The following is a 26487-nucleotide window of genomic DNA, read 5'->3' on the forward strand; positions in this document are numbered from 1 at the left end:
CACTTATTAACTAAGTGCCCTGTTTTTAGCTTATTTAGGGGCCTATTAGCCTGACTTTTAGGCATCCATTTTTGGAAAATATTCTGCTTATATTTTATTTAACTACAAAGAATTCTACTGTGACATAATTATATATCTGACTTTTTTTCAGAACTGTTTATGTTCATATTGGTGTTAAGCCTATTTATGGCTTTTCACCATTGTTCTAAAACGGCCTTCTTCCCTGGTTGGGTTCTGTTTATGTTTCCACAAGTGCGTTAGGCTTTAGCGTCATTATGTCCAGTTCAGAATCACGTACTGAAGATAAAGCATGTGTGTATGCACGAGGGGCCTGACCCCAAGCCTACTGGAGGCAATGGAAAGGCTTTCAGCTCAGGCTCTGGGTTAGCACAGCTTTTTGGTGTCAGGGATGAAAAATGTAATTATTTCCCTAAAATAAACAGAATTACATTATTAAAATAAATAAGTAATCTATTTTCATGCCATCAGGTGTATGTACATTCCAGAATTCCCCACTCCCTAATATACCTACTTAAAAAGTTTGATATGAGTAGCCAGGAAGTAGGGCTTTGACAACTTACTTTTGGTGAATCTGCCCCGTCTGGGAATCACAAGGTATAGATAAGGAATGTTTTCTCTTTTAAAAAATGTGAATGTGCTTTTGAAAGGTTCTGTATTGACAGTCCTATGGGATGAAATCCTCAAGCTAATCTTCATGTCCACTCAGTCTATGAGCTTTCTGAGATTGCCAACAAATGTGACAGTTGCAATGGTGGCTTTCTCTGGCCTAGACTGAGATCATCAGCTCATTTCCTAAAGGCGACTGTAACAGGCTGCTTACTGAGAACCCCCTGCCCACCCCCCTCCATGGCCAGAGGTCACTGTGCAGTGCCCTGCCTCTGTTTCTCTCTTTTCAGGGCCCCTTACACAGGTGTCGCACACTTTTTCTGTGGTCAAAATACCCCCCCCACACACACCTTGTGGTCTGGGTTTATTCAAAGTCCAACAAACAAACATTTATCTCCCTACTCCCAGGTTTCCCTGCCTGGGGAGCTTTTGTATTCTTTCTCCTGCTTGCTCAGAGTCTCTCCTGCCTTAGCAGGCTACTTTCAGCCCTTCCTGGCTGGAGTCTTAGTCCCTAATCCCAGGAATCTCCTGAAGCCTGATCACTGAAGCAGTGTCTCATTTCCCCAACCATCCTTTCCCTGACTTCCCTTTTGGCATCCAGATGGTCTTTATAGAGGAATCACCTGGCTCCTCTCAGGTGGGCTCATCCTGTAATCAGGATTGGTTTAGCCTCAGCCTCTCCAGCCTCTGGGGCAAGCCGTGTTAGCAGGACCTATGTGGCTCTGGGGGTCTGTTACAGTCCTCAAGTTAGTGTACTGGACACTGAGAGTTCAAGCCACCCTGTTACAGCCCCTTAATGGCATTCAGTCACTAATGACCTGTCCTGGATTTGAACTGATAGTCTATAGATGAAAAGTTCTTGTCAGATTACTAACTCCTGGCACAAAGAATTATGTGTAGCTAACCTAACACCCAGTGTGAAAGACATCTGCATTCCCAAGGCTACAGTTAAGCACGTTGACTCTTGGGCATCCCTTAAGTGCTACATCTGCATTAATAGAAGATCGAAACTTAACGCACCCCAAATCAGGGTGAATTTACATTCTACCCAAACCCACGAATAGCAGAGAAAGTTCTGCAGATACAAGCTGATGCTTCTGGGGCCTGCCCTCTCCTTTCCTCACTCCTGTTTCAGAGCTAAGCAAATGTTCATACCTGAAGCTCTGTGCCCCAGTCTACATGGCAGGGCTGCCCCAGGCAGCTGCAAGCCTGAGATCCCCAGCAGCCCACAAGTGAGCTTGGAGGGAACCAAGCAAGTTTCCTCTGTTTTGTCAGAAAAATCTCTGCCCAATTGTAGCTGTAACACTTACCATATTAGGCCTACACATCCCGGTTTATCTCTCCATCCCCTCTCTTTAACACTCCCTCCACAGTTTTCTCCCTACTTTTCCTTGCCCTCTACATTATTCCATCCTTTTCCTTCCCTCCCCACATCCCCTTGCCACCAGTCTGCCTTCCTGTCCCTTTAGTTTCCCTTGATCCTCAGTCTCCCTCTCACCCCTCTAGTCTGACAGTATGTCCCTGTTTTTCCTGCCCTGCCCTTTCCCCTCAAATTTATCTTCTCTCTTCCTTAGTCTCACTGCCAGCTTCTAGTCCCTTCTCTATCTCCTTCCCGGGCTGCACATAGAAAAGTGTGTGGCCATGAAAGCAGCCTGGCTTCAAAGCTATTGAGAAAAATGAAAGATAGCAACCATGTTGAATACGGTTTTAAAAACATTCATGAGGTGTCTACCAGTGTTCCTGAGTTCTTGGGTAGCTTTAAAAAATATTACAGGTCTTAAAATTAGAGTTGGCAGCAATGGTAGATGGCTGTAGGACATATCATAGTTATATATTCTCTGGGCAGGGCAATTGCCTTATATTTTACTAACTGTTAAATATCTATCATGATTCTAAATTCATATTTCTTTATCTTACACAGACACCGCTTTCAGTTTGTATTATTTTTCAGTAAAAAGCTTTGTATAGGAGCTCAGGTGTGGAGCCACTATTGGTGGGCTTTCCTGATTATAACACACTCTCTCAGCTCAACAAGAGTGCCTCTAGCACATTAGCATAGCACTTCTTGCATTGTCTGGTCAGGGATTTAATTTCACTACATCAAAAGCTACCATCAAAACCTTGTCATTGCAATTTGTCACACATTTTATTTTGAGTTCTACATCTTACTGAAGCCTCATCTTCCTGTCCCACTGCTATTGATTACTAGTCTGGAGCAAAGATAAATCTTTTTTTTTAAAGGGATAAATGGTGAAAGAGCTATGAACCTCACAGCTGGTATTGAGGTTTCAAGTCCTGTATGCTTGTAAGTTTTCTTATAATTATTGCTGAGTAGTAGGACACCATGTTCTCTGTCACTGACACACTGTTTAACAGACCAAACTGTTAATGAGGTCATCATAGTTGTCAATCCATTGAAAACAGTAAAAGTATTGAAGGAAAATAGTAACAATCGCATGGGAGCAGACCTGTGGTCCTGTTTGTTCAAGTGGCCACTACCTGATGCTTCAGAGAAAGGTGGAAGGAACCTCATAGTAGAGCTTTATGGAAGAGTTGGCCCGTAGGAAAAGTTGGTTCTTAATCACTGTCAATTTGAGGTTGATTTAGGCCCCAAGCATGACAATTTATATATCCTTTAAAAAAATCTTTTCTAACATAACTCTGGATGTTCTCATAATATATACAAATATCTAATCTTTTCTGAATCCTGATAATCTCTTTGGCTTCACTTGTTTCTTGTGCCAGAGAGATCCCCTTGGAATAAAAGGAACCTCAAATTTCTGTCTCCTCCTTTAAAAGATAGAGTAATAGAAGTGTTATACCAACATAAATGGTGGGTAATAAGCTTAAGACCATGAAAGTGGTGGTACCCATGGCCATCTGATCTCTCAGCCAGATGTCAGCAAGGTCATGGTTATGTAGAGTTGAGAGGAAAGCATAGTTGTTTAGAATGGAGAATTAGTTGACCTCTTTCTCTTTGTGAAACAACTGGAATAAAATATATCTGTTTTTCTGGGACACAAATATAGTGATAAAGGTCAGTGTGTTTCAGGCCGTTGTGTCACTAAAGATGATTTTTGGAGTTCCATTAGTGTCCAGACTACAGCAGAGAAATATTCTGATTTTCAAAGATCATTTCCTTGGACTTGCCCTCTTTCTTGTGTGCATGTTCTGAGGGGTGGCAAAAACGTTTTCCCTTAACTGCAAAACAACAGTGCTGAATGATGAACAGGTCCATCTCAACCACCATGATTGAGTAATTAATTTGGAACCCAAATACCTGACTTACACTTTTGTAGGTAATTGATGGTTGGGTAATCTGCCTATTAATTTATTGACACAAGCAGGTATTTCAATTCTGGCCTGTCTCTAGTTAATAATCAATAGTCCTGTTGTCTAATGAAGAAATGGCCTTGACATCATGGCCTTTGTTCAGTGTTAAAATAACAGTGATCGTTATCATTATCATATGTCCTTGATATGCTGTATAAGGGCATGGATATCACTCTTACAGTAAAGGAACATTTAATATGTATGTAGAAATAACTGATTGTCCAAAGACGTGTAATTCTGCCTCAAAATCCTGATGGAAGAAAACTTTCCTGGGGTACAAAAGAGCACTTTCTCACTCTCCCAAGGAAGACAGAGCATTTTGTTCTCTCTTTCATTTGTGCTGAATAGTATCAAAGAAAAGAGCTGACTCTTCTCTTTGCAGCTGAAAACTACAGTGGAACCACTAAGTGAACAAATAGTCATATCCCCATTCAGAACCTATGATAACTTCTTACCATGTTGTTGAGGGTATACACATATTGATTGGAATGTAGTGACTCAGTTTCCATCTTTTCATTAAAGCCTCCTCCTATGGGATATTCAGAATTTTGTACTGAAGGTGTAAAATTACATTATTGTCAAATCATTATTTTAAAAGGACAAAATCAAATATCTTCTGCTGAGATTAAAAACCAGAGATTTAAAATACATACTGCAACATGATGGGGCACACATGCAAGTCTTCCACACACACCTTCAAAATGGCAAAATGTAAACTTGGCATCACAGGGCCAGCTGTGTTAGATGCTTTAGTGTCTAGCAACATTTTCAAGAGCAGTATTTTGGCAATGGCACTAAAAGCATAGAGTCCTGTGGCACCTTATAGACTAACAGACGTATTGGAGCATGAGCTTTCGTGGGTGAATACCCACTTCGTCGGTATTCACCCACAGTAGTGAATTTGCTGCTTTTGCAGATCCAGACTAACACGGCTACCCCTCTGATACTAAAAGCATAGTGGCTGCTGAATGTTGTTGAGATGCATTATGAAAATTTTATTGCCTTTGGCACATATTTTAAAGGTATTGAGGCATTGCTGCACACAACATTGCAATGCCTAAGTCTGATTTTCAAAAGGGATTTAGGCACTTGGAAACCTAAATCACTTTGAAAATGAGACTTAGGCTCCTAAATCAGTTCAATGTTGCAATGCTGAGTGTAGCATTGCCTAAATACCTTTAAAAATCTGGGGCTTTGTGCTTGGGCATAGATATACTTTCCAAGTCTACGTGTCCCATTCCTAGAAATACACTTTCAAGGTGGCATGCAGATTCATACTCATACATTTCTAAAAAAAGGAGGATACATTCTTAATGCTACCCAGCTGCATTATCTTTGTACATGATAGTTACATTGAGGGGAGGTTCAGATGTATCCAAGAAATAGTGTGCATAATGCATGCTAGTACATTTGTTATGGTATTTCCCACGGACAGCCATAAGGAACTATGGATTGGGCATGAGTGGGGAGTCTACAATTGCCCCAGATCTATTAATTCCTAACAAATAAGCCAACATAATGCTTTCTTTGGCCTGTGAACCAATGTATAAAATATAAGAAAATGTAATTTTTTTATACTTTACGTGTACATAATACAGTTAAATGTTAAATATTAAATCCATTTTTGAATAAGTAGGCACAAGACCATCTTGTATATGGGAATAGATATGAAAATTACAGTGTGTATTTCTCTCTTTACATGCGTAGCACTCCCATTAGCATTCATAAGGGATAGTCAGCATAATATACCCCTTTCCTGGTTGAAGTGAGGGGGACAGATTTTTAAGTCACATACTGAAATTACCTATGCAGAGTAAAATTTTCAAAAGCGCTGAAGTCATTGTGTCAAAAGTGACTTAAGAGCCTGAGTGTCATTGAAACACAAATGCAATTGTTTATGCCTAATGTTTTTATGGGCACAATTTTAGATCCTGGAAAATTAGTCCACTGCATTATGCTGGATGCTGATTAAATATACAGTATTTAGATTATTTTAAGACTTTAAAATTATAAATGAAATATTTGCAACATGTTTTAAATAAGGTGTAAAATTCAAGCCCCAGAAAAAGCATGAAGTTTAAGAAGATTTATTTAGCACCTTCTTTCAAACAGTATTTTGCCTAAAAATTTCTAGAAAAAAATAAAGTGACAAGAATATTAGCATTTATTTTGCATTCTTCTCAGAACTATTTGTAAGCAATAGAGTGAGAGGGGCTATTATTCTGTTTATAAATGTTTGGCGCTGCATGGCCTTGACATGTAATCATGTCTGTTCAAAGAATGTCTAGTGAACAAAGGAACTGGTCTTGGAGCATGAGTTGTATCCTGAAGCAACTAAAGGATACAAGCCTTGTCACTTTTTGTCTCAGTAACATTAAGAAAAAATGCATGTGGCTTAGCTTTAGGGGCTTATGAACCAGTCACATGACTAAAGTCAGGAGGCCATTTTTAAGCACATATTTTTTTCCTTACACAAAAAATAAAAAAGGGTGGGGAGTTTTCAGCTTCATAAAATCTTCACTTACTGGGCTGGCAAGAAGTAAATATTTTTACAAATATATTATTTACTACATAGGAAGCTTTTCCCTGAGAACACAGATAAATGTGCTTGCTACAGTGCTTTATGACCACTACAGGCCCAACTGTCATTCCTTCGGTACTTCCTGTCAGTCTGACTAAACTCTGTCATCCTTCAACCCAGTTTAAATTAACAGGTAATTTGTAAATGTCACTTCAGGTTAGGCCGCTCATTTTGTTTCTACTCTACCAATGCAAAGTCTAGGACTAATTTTTCTTGTCTTCTTTTAATAGGATTTTCATTTATAAATAGAATTATGTTCTGAAAATAAATTACAGTAAGTGATGCACAGAACTGGTAGCAGCAGCACTTTCATAGAATTTCAAGCACCTACATCAGAAGAGATTAATAAAAACACTTCAAAGGCTAAATTCTATTTAAGCAGAAGACAGCTTTTGGTTAATATTTAATCTGAGTAACTGAGATCTTGGTTGAAAATATAATTTTTTAATATCTAAATTAATTTGCAAAACAAAACCATTAATTTTGCCTGAGAGCTTTCACAGTGCAAAAGTTTCATTAATTTATTTGAGAGGGACTACAAAACTAAAAATGTAATTTTATAGTGAAAGTCTCTTTTTTTAGTATAGAATTTATTTCTAATGCCAATGTATGATATTTCTTCATCTATAGTGCGTTGTTTATACTTTTAAATTGATTTTAATGTACGCTTCTACAGTAAGTAAGACAAAGTAGTGAGCTTTTTATGTGAGGTGTTAAATTATGACATGGGATTGCTTTCAGATTCAGTTTAGTGAATAAACATTTCTTACCAAGAAATTGTATAACCGAAAACAAACAAACACAAATTTCACTTTAAAATAGGCTTTTCTCGTATGATAAAGTTGATATAGTACAGGGTCAACTTTCAACTGTTTTTTTTAAATGCTGTACACATAGTATATGAATGGGTTTCTCCTCTCAACAGGTAGATATAGGCATGTGGGGGGGACAGCAGCCTGCATCTCACATTTGCTCTGCTTTGCTGGTATTATGCAGCTCTTCCTTTCCAGTGAAACCCTTCTAACCCCTAAATATCCCAGTTCCAGCAGAAAGAGGGATTGATTTTTTGTGTGGAGGGGAACGTCAAAAAAACCCACCTCTAATTCTTTTAAGTTTTCCCAAGGACTAGTGGCATGACCCTCCTCCTGTTGTAGTCAATGTCAAAAACTCCAGTGGTAGCAGGATTGAACCTTTGATAAATAAAGTCCAAACCACAATTCTTTCTTCCTCTTTTCTTTCAGCTCTTCTCCACATTTTTTTCCATCATAATTCTCTTTCCTTTAATTCCATTCCTTTTGATCACTGCACACTAAGTTCTATCCTCTTTTTCCTCTTCTTTCCTCTATGGGACGAGGGTGTGTTTTATTAGTTTCTTTTCTTGTTGATTTATTTTGTAAACCTTCCTCTTCCTCAAGCATAACTTCTCCCTGAATGGCTCAAAAAGAAAGTGCTGCCAACAAAAGGGTCCATTCAGTGTGTCAGAAAGTAGGAATTTCAGGGTGCCCTAACCCTAATCTGTCCCAGTTGTTGGTGTGTTCAGGGAAAGAATGATAGAGGTTTATAACCTCTATCAAAAGGCCTGACTCTACCGAAGTGGGCAAAATTCTGTTGACTTGAGATCAAGCCCAGAATGCTCTCTGCTTTTACTTGTAACTCGTACGTTTACACCTTGTCATGCAACATCATTGCATGCCCCGCTCCAAAGGCTGTCAGCAATTCACAACAGTTGGTCTGTATGGGATGGAGATAAACAGAAATCTGGAACAGTTCTGAGATCTAGTGCTGATAGGGAATAGGATGTGGCTTAGACTGGCTCAGTGGAGCTCATCTTTTCATTCCACCTCGTACTCTTCCACTGCACAGCTGAATGCAACCACCACATCAAGTCAATGAAAATGTAGCTCCTTTAAAGCTTGCTATATTAAATGATTCACAAACTCTACAAATCACTAACTAATTTTCACAGCCTACTATTTAAATAAATTAATGCTGCCCCATACCTGACTTTTCAGTTATATGCTTAAAAATCAGCTATTCGTGCTGGTTCAATTCGCCACAACAATATTATGTACTTATTAAAAAGTGTCCTGCTAATGCTACTCTGAGGTGTACTGGTGCACTAACGGAGAGCAATACGTGACACCCCTGCTGCTCATCACACCATTCCATTCCACCAACGCATGCAGCACAGGAGTCCACTTCATCCTATCAGTTTGTATGTCATTTTTTCCTCCTTGAATGTGTCCTTTATCTGATTTCCCCTTTAGCAGGCACTTTTGTTTCCCAAACATGCTCTAGATATTTTTACATTGGCAACAGAAACTGATGTTGTGACAGTCAATGGATTTGCAAGACAAAGGAACCCGCTGCACCCAACAGAGCAGGAAGGCAGACATCCTCCTGGAACAAGAAGCTGTTTGGCAGGAACTCAACAGCTGGAGAAAATAGCCTGGGACTGGCTTGTTGGTGAGTGACCCCAAGAGATTCTGCTCTATGCTGGTAATTCATACATAGAAGATGTCTACACTGGGAAGATGCATTGTTTTATCACACTTGTTAACTAACACACTGTTAAACACTACAGCAGAACTCCCAATGAAGTCAGTGGGGCCAGGATTTAACCCTTAGGGCATGGCTACACTTGCAGATGTAGAGAGCTCTGAGTTAAACAAGCCCTCGGAGATGACATCAGGGAAAGCACTGCAGTGTGTTCACACTGTCAGCTGCAAGCTCACTGGCGTGCCCACATTTGCGGCACTTGCAACGGCATTGGGAGGGGTGCATTATGGGCAGCTATCCCACAGAACACCTCTTTCCATTCTGGTGCTGTGGCTTGTGGGAAGGGGGCAGGAGAGGGGCGGGACATTCTGGGTCCTGTCCCAATGCCCCATGATGCATCGCTTCACATCCCAGCAATCCCTGTGCTTCCGTCCACATTTGGTGCCATCTTTCAACATTTTTTGTACTGCGTGCTCTGTCTTCCCTTTTGTTGTGCAGGAATGGATCCCAAACTGCTGAGGAATATGCTGATGGGTCTCACCAGCAGATCACAAATTGCAGTCGAGTTGCTCCTTAAGCTACAAACTGAGTGTGAGGAGTCTGACGATGATGTCAACTCGCATAATGCATACGACATGAGATTACTTGTGGCATTAATGGACATGCTCAGGACAGTGGAACGCCGCTTTTGGGCTCAGGAAACAAGCACTGAGTGGTGTAATCACATCATCATGCAAGTCTGGGATGACGAGCAGTGGCTGCAGAACTTTAGGATGAGAAAAGCCACTTTCATGGGACTGTGTGCTGAGCTCACCCCCACCTTGTGGCACAAGGACATGAGACTGAGAGCTGCTCTGCCAGTGGAGAAGTGGGCGACTATTGCAATCTGGAAGCTGGACACTCCAGACAGCTACCGATTGGTCATTAACCAGTTTGGAGTGGGAAAGTCGACCGTTGGAATCATGTTGATGCAAGTTTGCAGGGCCATTAATCACATCCTGCTCAGAAGAACCATGACTCTGGGTAACATGCATGACATGGCTGGCTTTGCACAAATGGGTTTTCCTAACTGTGGAGTGGCGATAGATGGGATGCATATTCCAATTCTGGCACCAGCCCACCTAGCCTCTGAGTACATAAATTGGAAGGGGTATTTCTCTATGGTTCTCCAGGCACTTGTGGATCACCGTGGGCGTTTCATTGCCATTAACACAGGCTGATCCGGAAAGGTGCATGATACACGCATCTTTCAGAACACAGGCCAGTTCAGGAAGCTGCAAGCTGTGACTTTCTTCCCAGACCAGAAGATCACCATATGGGAAGTCGAAATGCTCATTGTGATCTTTGGAGACCACGCTTACCTTTTAATGCCGTGGCTCATGAAACCCTACACAGGGAGCCTTGACAGCAGCAAGGAGTGGTTCAACAACAGGTTGAGTCAGTGCAGAATGACTGTGGAGTGTGCTTTTGGCCATTTAAAGGGCAAATTTCCAGAGAATTTAAAGGGCGGGTCTGATGGTTGGTCACCTGAGGCAGGGCAGTAGAGTTCAAAGTGATGACCAGAGTGGCTAGAACAGGCATTGTGGGACACTTCTGGAGGCCGATCAGAGCGCATTAATAGACCAGGGCATCCACACTGGTGCCACGGCGCTCCAGCTGGGGTGCAGCAAGCGTTATGCTTCTCGTGCAAGTGGATTACCAGGAGCACTCTACGCGGAGTCCGGGCGCTCTACGTGCCTTGCCAGTGTGGACGCATCATGAGTTAGGGGGCCCGGGGCTGCTTTAATGCACTCTAACTCACAAGTGTAGCCAAGCCCTTAGTAGAGGCAATGACTGTCATGTTTAAAATTATATTGACTGGTCATGGTTAAATGTAGAGTCCACCTAAGAAAACCAGCTTTTTAGAGCTGTCATTGTAGAGGCTACCATAGGTGGTCTAAAAAGTGACATGTTTTGTGACATCAGCAGTATCGGAACCCAATATCAGATACTGAAAACCATTTTTCACCATGCATTAATCCTGATTTAATATCAGAAACATAACTTTCCTATGTAAATATTAACCATTTTGTTTAAACACTAGAGGTCTCATTTTATTCTGAATATTAAATTAACATTAATGCAGGAAGAGTCCAAAATTTGAGAATAGTGCCTTGATGCATTGGGTAATAACTGATGTTCCTTCACTCTGGATTAATTATAATTAGACAGGGATGCATGTGCAGCTGGAATGTCATTTTTTTTCTTTGTGCTTTAGTGGATTTTAGCTGTAACTGCAGTATCAGTCCAATTTTCCACATAACTTCCCTTAAGATGGTTTCACAAGCTGATCTATTGTGATTTGTCACATTTTCCCATCATGTACTTTATAAAAGATCTCCTGGTGAAATGGAAATACACATGCATCCCTACAGTATGTGGCCGTGATATGGATCAGTATAATGGAGTATAATGAAACCTAGGAAATTGGACTGTATGTGAACCAGCTGCTGGTATTCGTGAAATCTGAACTAATGCTTAGTTCTAGTAAGACTGCAAAGAGCTAATAACCGGAAATGCTGATTAAAAGCAATCCACAGTGAAATAAATGCCTGTTTGCTTGTCTGACCATCAAAATTAAACCAGGCAGGAATAAATATATTGCCACCTGTGCCTGAGACATCTATGTTAGATGAATGTGCACTGTGCTACCTAGGATGACATACAATTATTGTCTGTCAAAGTTACTGCAAAAAGAACTGAGGTAGTTGCCCTAATTCCCTCCTAATTATGTAGAAATCATTTAGGCAATTTATAATGCACTACCTTGAAAGTGGTATGGGTCTTTGGGTTGAATGTGTCCACTGTGTATTTTAAGTTTTAAAAAATACTCTTTCTGTTTAAACTAAAAAAGAAAAAACAGTGGAAGACCCACATTATTATTTAAGTAGAAGGATTTCCCCCCTAGTTTTATTCATCTCTTGTTTATTTGAGAAGCCCAAGTGAACAGCCTGTTGCTATGAGGGAATTCCTGGGAGCTCCCTCTCAGATGTCATAGTAGGGTAGAAGAGATCTTGGGAGTGGGATCCTAGGGCTGGTCTACACTAAAGCTGTAAGTCGACCAAAGTTACGCTACTTCAGTTACGTAAGTTACATAACTGAAATAGACATAATTTAGGTTGACTTATGGTGGTGTCTTACACCTCACTGTGTCGATGGGAGACACAATTTACCTTACACTTCTCGGGGAAGTGGAGTACAGACGTCGACAGGAGAGCGTTGTCCCATCGACTTAGCGTGTCTTCACCAGACCTGCTAAATCGACACCGCTGAATCAGTCGCAGTAGTGCCAATTTAACTGTAAGTGTAGACGTGCCCCTAATCCTCCCAGAATTTTTAAAATTCTATCCATATTGGGCTTATTTTTTTTAAATTTTTCGCCTCTGTGCATCTTTTACATATGATATAAAGGCACTGGTACTTTTAGATTCTTTTAGAGTTATTTTCATCCGTTTGTTCTGACCATTTGTTCTGTCCAGCTTTTAACTCTTTGAATGAACGCAGTACTTACAAAAAGAAGGTGCTAATAGCTCTGCCTTGACCCAGGCACATTGTAGGCTGGTGCTGTTCAAATTCCTCCTGCCTGCTTCACCATGCCAAAGCACTGCAGCTCTCCTCTTGTTCCTGCTCAGACCCTCTTTTTGGCAGACATGGCCAAACTTTTTGTAGTAAAAAACTGGGGTTAGGGTGAGACCGCTATAGTTGTTGTGTGTCCTGAGCTGGGTTTGGCCAGGTCGCTGGAAGTTAACCCATTAAATTTAACCCACTGTGCCATCTAGTTCCATGGTTCCATTTATTTTAGAGAGCTCTGACTCATTTTGGTTCATTTGCTGTTACGCGATTGGCTCTTTTTTATCTGAGTACTGACTTAAGGTCCTTAAGACATTTCCTGTTTTCTTTGTCTTCACAAAATTGTTTAATTACATATCTTTTAATGGTTGAGGGATTTCTTTCCATTGTTTATTTCTCCAGCTTGCATCCCTCTTATTTCAGAGGATGTGACTATTGAGGAACTGTGCGTCTCCAATACCAGACTTTCACTTAATTGGGTACAACTTTGTTCTTCATCTGTTGAGAAATTGAAAGCCATAAAAATTGAAGGCCTGGGTTGCACTTTATAAAAGAATGTGGTGTTCACTATCCAGATACCCAGATATCTCATATATCTTAGTGTTGGATGGAAAAGTCTGGAAAATTCAAATGCTAATATTGCTTCCATACTTATTAGAGGATGTGGCAGAGAAGTTTGGGTTTCATGAACAGTTTTAAATTTCTGTATCAATGAGTGTTTCTAACACTTTCTCGTCTTATATCAGGAGTCTTTTAAATATAAAATTAATGTCATCTCAAGCCCATCTGTCACTGCCCTTCCATACGTTACTGCAGAGGTCAAAAAACCATTGTGTGGAATGGACCTATTTTCTTCTAAGTATTAACCATGGGCTGAAGCTATGGTATAGAATCAGGGCCATATAGTACCTTCAAGCTACAGTGGATCACTCACTGACTGTGATGGAATGTTTTCATGAAAATAAAGGATAAAATACGAGCTCCATGTAGTAACTAAGGCCAAACTTTTCAAAAGTGGGCTCTGATTTGAGGTGCTTTCATTTTTGGTGCCCAAGTTGAGATACGGTGGACCTGATTTTCAGAAGTGCTGGGCAATGGAATCTAGGAGTGCTCTACAGACAGGAAAATTAGGCCCAACATGTCTCAAGTTTGACACCCAAAATCAATGATATCTTGGCATGGAGTGGGGATTGACGATCTTCATAAATGGGCAAGTCTGGGTTTGTTATGTGGTCATATTCTGGTGTTATTGCTGCATCTCTTTGGAAGGGTGGTGGTAAGATATGTGCAAGGATGGGACTGTCAGTATTGACTTCAGCACTCATGTGACAATTTTCATAACAGTGTTCAAATGCATGTCAACAAGTTTTGTATCTACGCTACCTGCCCTTATTGGCACATGATATTCAGCTGCTGAGAAGAGGAGGGCCAATGTGGCAGTTCACAGGGTGTGAGCATATGCTCCTCAACTGGTCCTGGTTAGTTTGTGGATTACATTATTCTGAGCCTTTATCTTGGCAGCAATCTTTGTCAGATATTGACAGTATGTGAGGCTGCTATCAAGAACCACTCCATTATATTTTGGGTAATCCTTGTGCCTGAGTTTGATGTTGCAGGAGGTGGCATTCAGGTGCTGTTTTGCATGTTGGTTACTCAGGTGGAATGCAGAGACAGATGGTTTTGAATGTTCTGTTGGAGTTGTTGTAACCAATAGTACTCCTTCAGTTTTTTTTAATCTCCTGTGAACATGTATTCTGCTTGGGAGAGAACTCCTCTGGATGGTGAGCGTGAGATCATCCATGTATCCAAATTTCCATGGCTTGATGGCATCTGACTGATATAAATATTAAAGAGGAATGGTGCCAAGGTGGACACCTGTAGGAGTCCATTATTCAGTAAATGAGCTCTGCTGTTCTGTTCCATTAGATGTATGTGACACTTGTGGTTAGTTGGTGACCATAACTGTCAGTAGGTGCAGTGTTGTTCTGCTGTGCACTATTTTTCATACTTTCAGAAGCAGTCTATCTTACCAATCCACTGTATATTGTATATTAAGGACAGGTCCATAAAGGCTGCTGCTATTTTGAGCCTGTGTTGATAGCCAGCTTCGATATATGTTGTCAGTGCAATTACCTGATCATACGTGCTTCATCCTACTCTAAACTGGATTGCTCTTCAGAGATGTAGTCCTCAAAAGATGACATAGTGCAATCTCTGGAGAAGCATCCTTTCCAAGAGCTTGTATGTTACATCTAGTAATGACCTCAGCCAGTAGTTTTTCAGATTGACAGCTGCTTTCACCAGTTTCAGGATGCGGGTGACCTTTGCCTGTTGCCATAAGTTGGGAGTTAGGCCAGAGGCATACACGTTGGTAAAGAAACATGTCAGCTAGTCACAGCCATGCTGACCTAAGTTTTTCAGAAATTCTGGGAAGATGCCTTCTGGCCCTGCAGCCTTGCTAAGTTTCTTGAGTGTTATGGCCTTGTCTGCTTCTTCTCTAGTGAATGGCTTTGACCGTTTCAACCTTGGTGGGCTATCAGACAGGGCGATAAAGCTGTTTCTTCACTTTCCTTTTGTGAGGATGATCTGTTTGAGCTTTGGAATTCTGGAGCATTTGTGTGGTAATAGTTGTCACTGCCAATGCACTCTGCTTTGGGAAGGGTTAGCACCACGAAGATTACAGAGAAGCTCCAGGCTTTTCTGCTTGAGTGGGTGAAATCTAGGCTCAGCTTATTTTTTGCCCTTTGCTTTAATCTAACAGAGTTCAGTGATTCCAGGAGCACGGTTGCAGCAGCAGGATTAATCCTTAAAGAGTGCCTCACTGTCTGTCTGTCTGCCAACCAACAGGAAGTGAAGCTGCAGAAAAGCTGTTCCTTTTCATGGCTACTTTAAGGAGGTCAATGAGCTTTTCATAGTTGGCTACTTTGCTAGGTATTCGGTGAGCCACTTTTTCTATGGTTACCATGTAGTTGTTCCAATCGGTCTTCCTGAAGTTCCAGCCTGGCTTTAGTAGTGATGTAATTAGGGGGGATTTGGAGACCAATTTGTATGACAACAGCATGGTGTTGGCTATGTAGAAAATCATCAAGGACAGTCCACTCCACCACTAGGGGCCATGTGTTTCCAGGGCCGGTGCAAGGATGTTTCGCGCCCTAGGCAAAACTTCCCCTCCTGGAGGAGGCGGGGCAGGGGTGAGCTGGGCCGGGGAGTTCCCCTGCATGCCGCCCCCCCTTACTTGCTGCAGGTGGCCCTCCCCACGCTCTCCTACCCCAGCTCCCTCCGCCTAAATCCCAAAGATCCGGCCACCGCGGTCGCTGCCGAAGAAAATGGCGCCCCCCAAATCCTAGTGCCCTAGGTGACCGCCTAGGTCGCCTAAATGGTTGCACCGGCCCTGTGTGTTCCGGTCACAGGACACAAAGCACAAGGTCAGTGAATAGTCTTTTCTCCATCTTGTGAAATCTTGTTCCTATCTTCTTAGGGTCAAACTATAGGTGCTTGTCTTGATTTGAGGCCCATTCAAGAAGTTGTTCACTGGTGGCATCATTGTCATCTTAATCTCAGGATGTATGTTGGCTATTGAAATCTCTGACCTGTATTGTAAAGTAGCTGTGATTTGGTGGACCAGGAGACATTTGGTGGCTTATAGACATTGGTGATTGTAAACTCAGTGATTCCCATTATGATAGTATATGGTGTTTGAAGAATTAGAGTCCATGGAGAAAAGTGACCTTCATGCGGTCCTCCCGGTTAAGTGCTTTCACATGACCAATGCCGTCAAGGTGGTGACTAAATTGACAGCCTCAAGGTCTAAAAAGCAATTCAAGTTACAGTCTTTATACAGATGAAGGGTTTATAGTTGTATTGGTATTGTGATTGGATTAAGCTATAGTAAAGAAGATTGCATGTTCTTAGATGTACGAGGTAAAGTTCAGATGCAGTTTTCTACTATAGCGTCACACTGGAGTCATACCATTAGTCACTAATTAATCTGGATGTTTTCTACTTGCAAATGAATTGGATCTTCCTAATGCAACTCCATGGCAAACCAGATATGTTTGAATTTCACCACTGATTTCAACTGAGATGAAGTCATGTTTCATTCAAACATTATGAGAGAGCAGTTAGTTTGTATGTGCAGTAGCTACTTGTTAAACATACTTGTCTGTTTAAAAAAAAATTAATACTAAAAATACCATATTGCATTAGCCCAGATTAAAGACTAAGGGGTATACTTTCAGTGTTGTGTGGGGATTTAGTCACATGACCTCCATTAGCATTTGAAGGCAGCTGCACAGCTTAATCCTCAAAACATTATGCTGAAAATGTACCCCTATGTGTTTGCTAATTTTTGTGCTTTAAAACTCAGCAGTGCTTTTGTTAGAGGTGAACAGAAAAACCTCCAGAACTTCATATGTAACCATTTCTAATGTGCTCTTCTAACAAAACACACCCCTTTGACCAATTTTTATTAAGGGGTGTGTGTGATTGTGGGAAATCCATCCATGCCTCTGAGCCTGTTTCTAAAGTGATATAGTCTCTTCTGTAACTCCATTAATGCTGAAAAACAATGCAAATGCACTGAGAAAACACTGCCACATGCTCCTTATCGCCTTTGATACCTCTGACACCAGAGGTTGATATTAAAAGTCCTGAGGCAACCTTAAAGGGATTCTTGTTGTAAGTACTTCTCTGGAGTATATTTTAAAGTAAACTCTCTCTACTGTAATATATTTTAGATGCTTGGAAATACATGTTATTTCTGTGCTGATTCATTTTTTTTCCAGTTGGCAAATAATGTCCCTCCATCTAGTGGGAAAAATAGTCTATCAAAAAGTGTGAATTTTGAACAAATATTTTTAATCCCTTAAAAAAGGGCACTGTTTTCAGGTGGCTTTTTTAAGTCCTTTAAATGTAGTTGTTTTGCCTCCTCTGAATCCGCTGATACAAACTTGCCAGTATGCTGTCTTGGAAACCAACTATTTAGATTTTAGATGGAGAGAAAAATTGGAATCAGCTGGCCTGTATAATTAAAGCTACCGGCTCACTTTATACCCAGGTGGAGCCTTTGAAAGTCTTAAGGGAATGTAGTGATAATTCAGGCCCAACTGAGGACATGATGGGCAGCCCTGAGCTGTATTTGGAGGAGCATTGCAGGGGTACTCAGGGAGATTACAGGAGAGAAAGAAGAGAGGATTAAGCAAGCACGGGAATGAGTACCACAACTTCAGAAAATTACCTCTGTGCTGCAGTTCTCACTTTCTGACAGTAACCAGTATCCTAGGCTTGTCAGAGTAGTATAGCACTGCACACTTTCCCGTTCTGTTATACAGATCTGCATATGATGGGGTGATCTGTCACTGATGGAACCTGTATGGGCTGAAGGAAGCAGGCTAGGAAAATGTAAGCGGTTTACCTGAGTGTGTCTTCTTAATGCTGCTGTACATTACATTCTCTCTCTCTCTACCTTCAGCTCTGTCAGAGTGAGACAATGGATCAAACTCTGGAACATCCTTACCTAAGTGTGACACAGTCTCAGGATCCATGGACTGTTCTGAGGCAGGTCCCCTTTAAGCCACACAGTTTGAAAAGACTTCTGCAACCAGTGAATGCATCTTTGCCAACATATGTATGCAATGAGTTCAATCCCAGTTACTCAAGAACTGGAGCAGTGAAAGCAGCTGAATTTTAATTTAATTGTAGGTATGTGAACCTTGTATACTTTTTGTTTACCAGACTTTACTTAAGAAAAATACGAATTGCAAATACCACAATATAATTTCTTCCCTGGTTTTATCGTCTTTACCTCCTGTCCCTCTCCTTTATCTCCTGTTTCTTTCACTTCCTCCTATATTTTCATCCTTTGCTGTCCCAGTTCTTTCTCCCTTTCCTTTCATTCTTCTCTCCTTATATCTGTTTTTCTCCTTGGTCCACTGCCTTCTACTTTTGCTCCAATCTGCTCATTCTCTTGGGGTTTCTCTGCCCGTAATATAGGAGGGTTTCCCCATTCCACCGAACTCCTTGGCTCTATCAGTGAAACCAGATGAAATCCAATATGGTCCCATGAGATCCAGGTAATTAAATGCTGTCATTCAGGGAGGAGAAAGCGCCTAATGTACGTGCACCACACTTTTACCAATGGGTTATGTATGCTTTTCTAAGTGCCATTGTTTTCTGATTTTTTTAATATGTTTTTAAATTAGTGAGAGTAAATGAAGAGCACCCTTCTACTCTTTTTATGAAAACTGATGGGTTTGGTTCTAAAGCAGAATGTTGCCCTATGTTCTCTTCGGTACCCGACAGGATAAGAACTATGTTGTTTGACAAAATGGAGAATAGTTTGGGAGTCTCTCCTCTTTATAGAACTTTTTCCCTTCTCTGCTCCTTCCTACTTTCTACGACACCCACTGTTGTATCTTGTCTTAATTTTGACCATAAGCTCTTCAAGGCAAAAACTGCCCATTTACATTCTGTGTGTGTAGGCCTGGATTCTGATTGGTGCTACAGTCATCAAAATTAATAACAGTAATAATTGAATGAGACTGCATCTGAAATGGGGTTAACTGACAAAGCTGGTGGGTGATGGGTTTTGTAGTCACAGCTCTATCCCAGGCACACCCCCAGCTGGAAGGAGGTTGCAGAGTCATTCGCCTATAGCCTCAGCATGACATTGTTTTCACTTTCATAATTTTGTTTCTTTCTTCTCTGTGCCTTTTGAATAGTAGCTCAACGATGAGATAAAAGATAAATTCAAATGTAAGGTGTGTGTGGATTTTGATAGTGATAGATGGGTATCCATCAACAAGATGTCAGTATCAAAGAGGTAACTAGCATGGAAACGGATCAAACATCTTGCATGCATGCAAAAATCAGGCACATGATCAAAAGCAGGCAGTCACCAAGGTCACCGAACAGAAGCTGCAGAAGTTAGCAATCAGGAGAACAACAATAACGTATAACCATAGTACCCAGTGAAGCTAGCCAGAAACTGAAGACAATGTGAGGAATTTAATCACAACATCCAGGCTGGCCAAAAGCGGAGATTGCCATTCAGCCCCAGGGAGAGGAGGAGTGTCTCATGAAGCTCAGCAGTGATCCCTCTGATTGATTGATTAAAAAGAAACATTGATGGCTTCCAAAGAGATTCCTGTCCAATCATCAGCTGAGAGGATGATGACACTAATGGGATCTTGAGGATAACGTAGATTTAAAATGGGGGAAATTGAGGTATCTTCAGGACTCCACAAGAGGGACAGTGCATATCCGGTATAAAATAACTACTTGTTATATATAACTGTTTTCAGGACTTAGTGTCGTTACGATCTGTAGTCTCCCTTTGCAGTCTTCATTAGGACCCCAAATAGCTTTCTCCTTTGCTTATGCTCCATCTCTTAATTTGAATTGGGTCTCAGCTAAATGTAAAAAAATCCATGTTAGCCCCTATACAGAGAATACAATTCATAGGACACATTTGGATTTGTTGGCATCTAGGGCATCTGATTCAGATCTCACAGAAGAAGGAGCAGTTACTCACCCTGTGCAGTAATTCTGGTTCTTCGAGATGGGTCCCCTATGCGTGCTCTACTATCTGCCCTCCTTCCCCTCTGCTTTGGATTGTTCTTTGTAGGACATTTGGATAGAGAAGGAACTGAGGGTAGTTTGTCCACGCAGCCCTAAAAACTCTTCATTCAGGGAGGAGAAAGCATGAGTGGCATGAGGTTGTATAGAGCATGTGTGGGCTGAATGAACATTAACAGAAAATCTCTGATCGAGGGCTTGAGAGATGCATGCCCACCTGGAGTGGAGCATCCTTAGGGACACACATCTTGAAGAACCACAGTTACTGCACAAGGTGAGTAACCTTTTCTTTTTGTGATCTTACTATTACTATTGGATCTATGTATCAGTATCTAGGTATTTATACGGGCCCCATCTTTATACTGTCTCAGTGCCTTGTGTATTACTGAATGGATTTATCCTCTCAACACCCCTGTGAAGTAGGAAAGTGGTGTTATTTCCATTTTATAGATGGGGAATTGACACACAGAGGGATTGAGATTTACCCAAACTGACAAAGCAAGTCTGTGGGGAACCAGATTTTGAGCCACCATCTCCTGAGTAACAGTGCAGTGTTTTAACTCCAGTATCATCCTTCCTCCCTATGTAACTGCTGATCCTGCTGACACCAGAAGGAATTGGTTCTGAAAAAATACATGTTGAAAGTTCCTGACAATTTGGACACTCTTCCCTAATTGTGTTGAGAACCTAATAGAAGTTCATTCTAGAAATACTTTTCCACTTCCAGAATGAATCGGAAAACTTGTTCCTAAAGAAGAAAAACAATAAGGTGCAATATTATTTACAATTCTGCTCCTAAATTTTTTTTTCATTGTTGATTCTTATGGTTTGAGGCATGTGGTCCCACCCTGGTTGTGTGGACATTTTCTGTGGCATGGTGGTTTTTGGCATAGTCAAAATCACCCTAGCAAGAAAAATTACCCTCATTGTTGTTCTTGCCCTTCGTTAAAGAAGAACATTTGTTTTTCTCTTTATTGGTTATGAACTGTAATTTAGGATAATGTAATTCTGGTAATTTAGTTCCTACCTTGGAAGTATTCTCTCTCCCCCTGTGCATGTTTTCATAAAGATATATAATAGCATTGTTGGCAATGATGCAACAGTTAAGGCTGATTAAGTTCTAGTTCCGTACATTTACCTGGCTGTACAAGCTATGAATTTCACATCTTTTTAATCTTTAAAATAGGGCTGTCAAGCAATTAATTGCGCTGCTAATAATAGAATACCATTTATTTAAATATTTTGGATGTTTTCTACATTTTCAAATATATTGATTTCAATTACAACACAGAATACAAAGTGTACAGTGCTCACTTTATATTTATTTTTGTTTACAAATACTTGCACTGTAAAAGCAAAAGAAATAGTATTTTTCAGTTCACCTAATACAAGTACTGTAGTGCAATCTCTTTATCATGGAAGTTGAACTTACAAATGCAGAATTATGTTAAAAAAATAACTGTTTTATTTTGTAATGCAATGTGAAACTTTAGAGCCTACCAGTCCAGTCAGTCCTATTTCTTGTTCAGCCAATCGCTCAGACAAACAAGTTTGTTTATATTTGCGAGAGATAATGCTTCCTGCTTTTTGTTCACAATGCACCTGAAAGTGAGAACAGGTGTTCGCATGGCACTGTTATAGCCAGTGTTGCAAGGCATTTATGTGCCAGATGTGCTAAAGATTCATGTGTCCCTTTATGCTTCAACCACCATTCCAGAGGTCATGCATCCATGCTGATGAGGGTTCTGCTCGATAACAATCCAAAGCAGTGTGGATCGAAACATGTTCATTTTCATCATCCGAGTCAGATGCCACCAGCAGAAGGTTGATTTTCTGTTTTGCTGGTTCAGGTTCTGTAGTTTCTGCATCAGAGTGTTGCTCTTTTAAGACTTCTGAAAGCATGCTCCCCACCTCATCCTTCTCAGATTTTGGACAGCACATCAGATTCTTAAACCTTGGGTCAAGTGCCGTAGTTATTTTTAGAAATCTCTCATTAGTACCTTATTTGCATTTTGTGAAATCTGCTGTGAAAGTGTTGTTAAAACAAACATGTGCTAGGTCATCATCCAAGACTGCTATAACATGAAATATATGGCAGAATGCGGGTAAAACAACAGGAGACATACAATTCTCCCCCAAGGAGTTTAGTCACAAATTTAATTAACACATTTTTTTAGCGAGCATCAGCAGCATGGAAACATGTCCTCTGGAATGGTGGCCGAAACATGAAGGGGTATACGAATGTTTAGCATATCTGGCACATAAATAACTTGTACCACTGGCTACAAAAGTGCCATGCGAATGCTTGTTCTCACTTTCAGGTGACATTGTAAGTAAGAAGCATGCAGCATTATCTCCCATAAATGTAAACAAGCTTGTTTGTCTTAGCGATTGGCTGAACAAGAAGTAGGTCTGAGTGGACTTGTAAGTTCTAAAGTTTTAATTGTTTCATTTTTTAGTGCAGTTATGTAACAAAAAAACCCCCTACATTTGTAAGTTACACTTTCATGATAAAGAGATTGCACTACAGTACTTGTATGAGGTAAATTGAAAAATACTATTTCTTTTGTTTATCATTTTTACAGTGCAAATATTTGTAATAAAAATAATATCAAGTGTGCACTGTATACTTTGTATTCTGTGTTGTAATAGAAATCAATATATTTGAAAATGTAGAAAAACATCCAAAATATTTAATAAATTTCAATTGGTATTCTATTGTTTAACAGGGCGATTAATCACAATTAATTTTTTGAGTTAATCACTTGAGTTAACTGCGATTTAATCGACAGCCCTACTTTAAAATGATATAAAAGCTATTTAAGATGAGTATCTTACTGTAAATAAATGGACAAAGACCACAGTCAATAACTGAACTATTCATTCACTGAAGTGCTTTAGGAAGGTTATATTTTGTGAAAGATTTTTGTGCTGGACATAGAGTTGAATTGAAGCCCATCAGCTGTTTGCATCATTTATTTAGATTTGATAAGTGATCTGAAAAAAATTCAAACACCAACACAAAGAGTTGGGCAGGGGGTGCTAACAGGCAGCAGTTTAGTTAGCAGTACGCCCACTTTGGAGTTTTGGATGTCATTTAAGATGAGATGAAATGCATCAGATAATGTGCACATTGTGTTTTATCAGCACATGACATTTGTGCTATGTTCCTTTTAATATGAATTGACATGGTATTTGACATAGGACTCGTGTTGCCCCATGACAAGGTGGAATGTGATTCACTGCACATTTCAAGTGCATGTTCAGATTATGTCAGTATTGATTTGAAGAGCAACTTTTCTGCCTGATGTTCAGGAACTTTCATGAAATGTGAAACATTTGCCAGTGTTCCCAGGATAGAGGGGAAGGTGAGCACTAGAATACTAGCAACCATCAGTTTATAAAATCTAGCTTTTCAAATACTATTTTATAAACACATCCCTATTTCAAAGCAATGTATCCGTTGAAAATGTGTCCAAATTATTTTATAGCTTCAAACATAATTTTTTGTTTTACATTAACTTTAACTAGGTGTCTTATCTCTCTAGCTGATGGTAAATTTGTTTCAAATATTAAACAGACAATAGCTCATGGTAGTTAGCTGAATTGTTTAAGGAATCAAATTCAGACTAAACGTTTACAAAATTTTCAGCAAAAGATTCCAGTTAATGAAAGAACCATGTGGTGTGCTAAAACATGTATACACATAGGTATTGCCCCATTTATCAGACGTGAGAGCTAATTACCTCATACACTGCTATATTTCTTCCATCCTCTGCATTTCAATTCCCAATATTAACACATAGGTGGTCAAGCTGACCATTGAATAGCCTACATGAGCATGAATGCATTAAATAATTTAATGTTAGAGGAGTTTATTAAACTGCCACATTCTAATCAGCATGCGTACCTGCTTTCATTAATCTTGCACTGGTCCATGGTGTGTCTCCACAGCCAACACAGAGAGTGCTAATGTTAATAGGAGCTCTTAACAAACAGGACTAGTTAATCAAGGAAAATTTACTATTAACCACATGACCATGCATACTGCAATCTAATTACAATCAGATTTAACCTCTTCATTACTGTGTTCATCTAAACATCTTCCTTACCACTTGCAACACTGAACTATACAAAACCAAAGCACAGTTATACTCATTTGAACTGGAAATATTTGCACCAGTTCACAATTGCACCAGATGGGAGAATCTCTGGAAATATTTGCACCAGTTCACAATTGCACCAGATGGGAGAATCTCTTTGCTTCAGTTGCACAGTGTATGAAGTGTCTTTTATTACATTGCCTTCCAAAAGCCTATTGCAGTACAGAAACCTTCTTCTCCCCTCCAAAAATCCTGGTTAGGAGAGATGATTATAAGAACAGTGTGTTCCAAAATGAACTGCAATAATCTGGATTAATTCAAAAGAAATTTAGCACTTCATAAATTACCAGTTATTACTGTGTAAAGAGACTGGATATAATTTAGAGTATTAAGTTATTTCAGTAGCTGAACAAAGCGTTTTAACCTCTTAAGTGCCATAGCCCGCACTGATATTGATAAAACCATATAATTTTACAAACCCTATTATTTTCATCGGAGAGTAGACTATGGTGGGAAATGAGGCTCCATCAGTGGCCATTATTCTCTGTTGACTTTGTTCTCTGATAGAGAAATGGTAAAGGAATACAGTTAAGTAATAAAGCTATTGATGTTTTTTAAAAATATATCTTTTTTCTCTCTACATCAGTAGCATACACTATCACTTCAGTGTACAGAAGGTAATGCCTATTGCTCAACCTAGGAAGCTGTATGTGATATTTTGGATGGAGGAGCCAAATCATGTGGAGAGGGTAATATTCTCAAGGATTTTAAATTGCTGAGGGAGTTATTTGCATGGCGAGTTTGTTAGCTGAAGAGTGTTCCTGTGCTGTACTAGCGATTCATGATGCATAGTATACTTTTGGTGGTAACAGTGGCAATTGCTAACTTTTGGCTGGGGACCAAATTCTGGCCTTGGGGGCACTGTTGGGGCCCGCATTAGTCTCTGTCATGTGGGATGTGCTGTCATTCCTCTCTCCATCCTTTCTGCTTCTCTTCCGCTCCAGTGTTTAAACTGATTAGCTTTTCCAGACGAGATTAAAGCCCTGGAATAGTTTGTTTCTTCCCCTCCAAGGAAATTTGTTTCTAAATACCTGCCATTTGGTGCAATCTGGTGCGTTCCAACGGCAAAGAGTTTGCTTTTCAAAAGCATCTTTGTGAGGAAGGGAAAAAATCAGCTGTGAGGAGGGATAGTTCAGCCGAGTCCGGAGTGGGAAACGGAGTCTATAAGAGACAGAATTCTACATTCATGGCTCCCTTCTATACAAGTGTTTCTCCTCCCAACTCTACCACCAGCTCTTTCTTCTTCTCTCCTCCCTCTGCCTTTAGTCAAATGTTTCCAGATTGCTGTTTAGTGAATTTTCTCCCTCTACATCCTGCCATTCTTCCTGCTGCTCCCCTGCTCTCTGTAAGAGTTTCTCATTTCTATGTCTGACTTTCCCAATCTGTTCTGTCTCCTTCCCACTTAGAGCTAGCCTGGCCTGGCTTGAAATGGCTTGAAAGGCAGCCTATACTGGTTCCACTGCTTTATCTCTTCCCTTTCCTCTGCCTTCCTTTCTTTTTTCATTTCTATTTCCCTTCCCTGTTCTTCTCCTCCTCCTTCCCCTTCCCCCCTTCAGCTTTCCTTCCCCACTCATGCTAATTCCTCTTCTCCCCTGCCACTACTGAGCAGGCCTGAAGAGCTTCCTCTTGTGCCTGGAGAATGCTGCAGCACAGAGGAGCATTCTCAGACTACCTTTGTGTGAGACCCGCTGCCTCCTTGCTAAACTGCCTGCTCTTTAAGATGAAAACAGTAGGACCACAGGTTAGGCCACAGAAAATATGTCTACTGGCTTTATAGATCTCACAGGGCTATAGTATACACAGACGGCCCCAAACCTCCACTAAAATCCTTAAGACTGCACAGACAGGCCTTGTTTTCACTGGGGAAAAGTGTGCTCTTAACCTGAGGTAGCTAACTTGTGTCAAGAATACACTTTTCCCCAGTGAACACAATGCCATGGAGGATAAAGAGGCCTTGGCTTTCATTAATAAGGGGAAAACCCACTTATTTATTGAAAAATAACTTTTCCAGAAAGGCTGATGTATAGTTACTTGTGTCATCTCCACCACTATCTTTCCCACCATATCCCACGTGCTGTGTCTGTGTTCTAGATTATAAAA

At 40.4% G+C, this 26487-nt stretch overlaps 1 long non-coding RNA gene across 1 annotated transcript in view; it reads right to left on the minus strand.

Annotated features, from left to right (window-relative positions):
* The window catches only part of LOC120370679, a 31953-nt gene extending 27490 nt beyond the window's left edge, over positions 1 to 4463 (minus strand). Inside the window, exon 1 of the long non-coding RNA XR_005583878.1 lies at positions 4416 to 4463. This is a non-coding gene — a long non-coding RNA (uncharacterized LOC120370679). The remainder of the gene's footprint in view (positions 1 to 4415) is intronic.
* Between the last annotated feature and the right edge of the window lie 22024 nt (positions 4464 to 26487).

Source organism: Mauremys reevesii, linkage group 8 (assembly GCF_016161935.1).
Source record: "Mauremys reevesii isolate NIE-2019 linkage group 8, ASM1616193v1, whole genome shotgun sequence".
NCBI lineage: Eukaryota > Metazoa > Chordata > Testudines > Geoemydidae > Mauremys > Mauremys reevesii.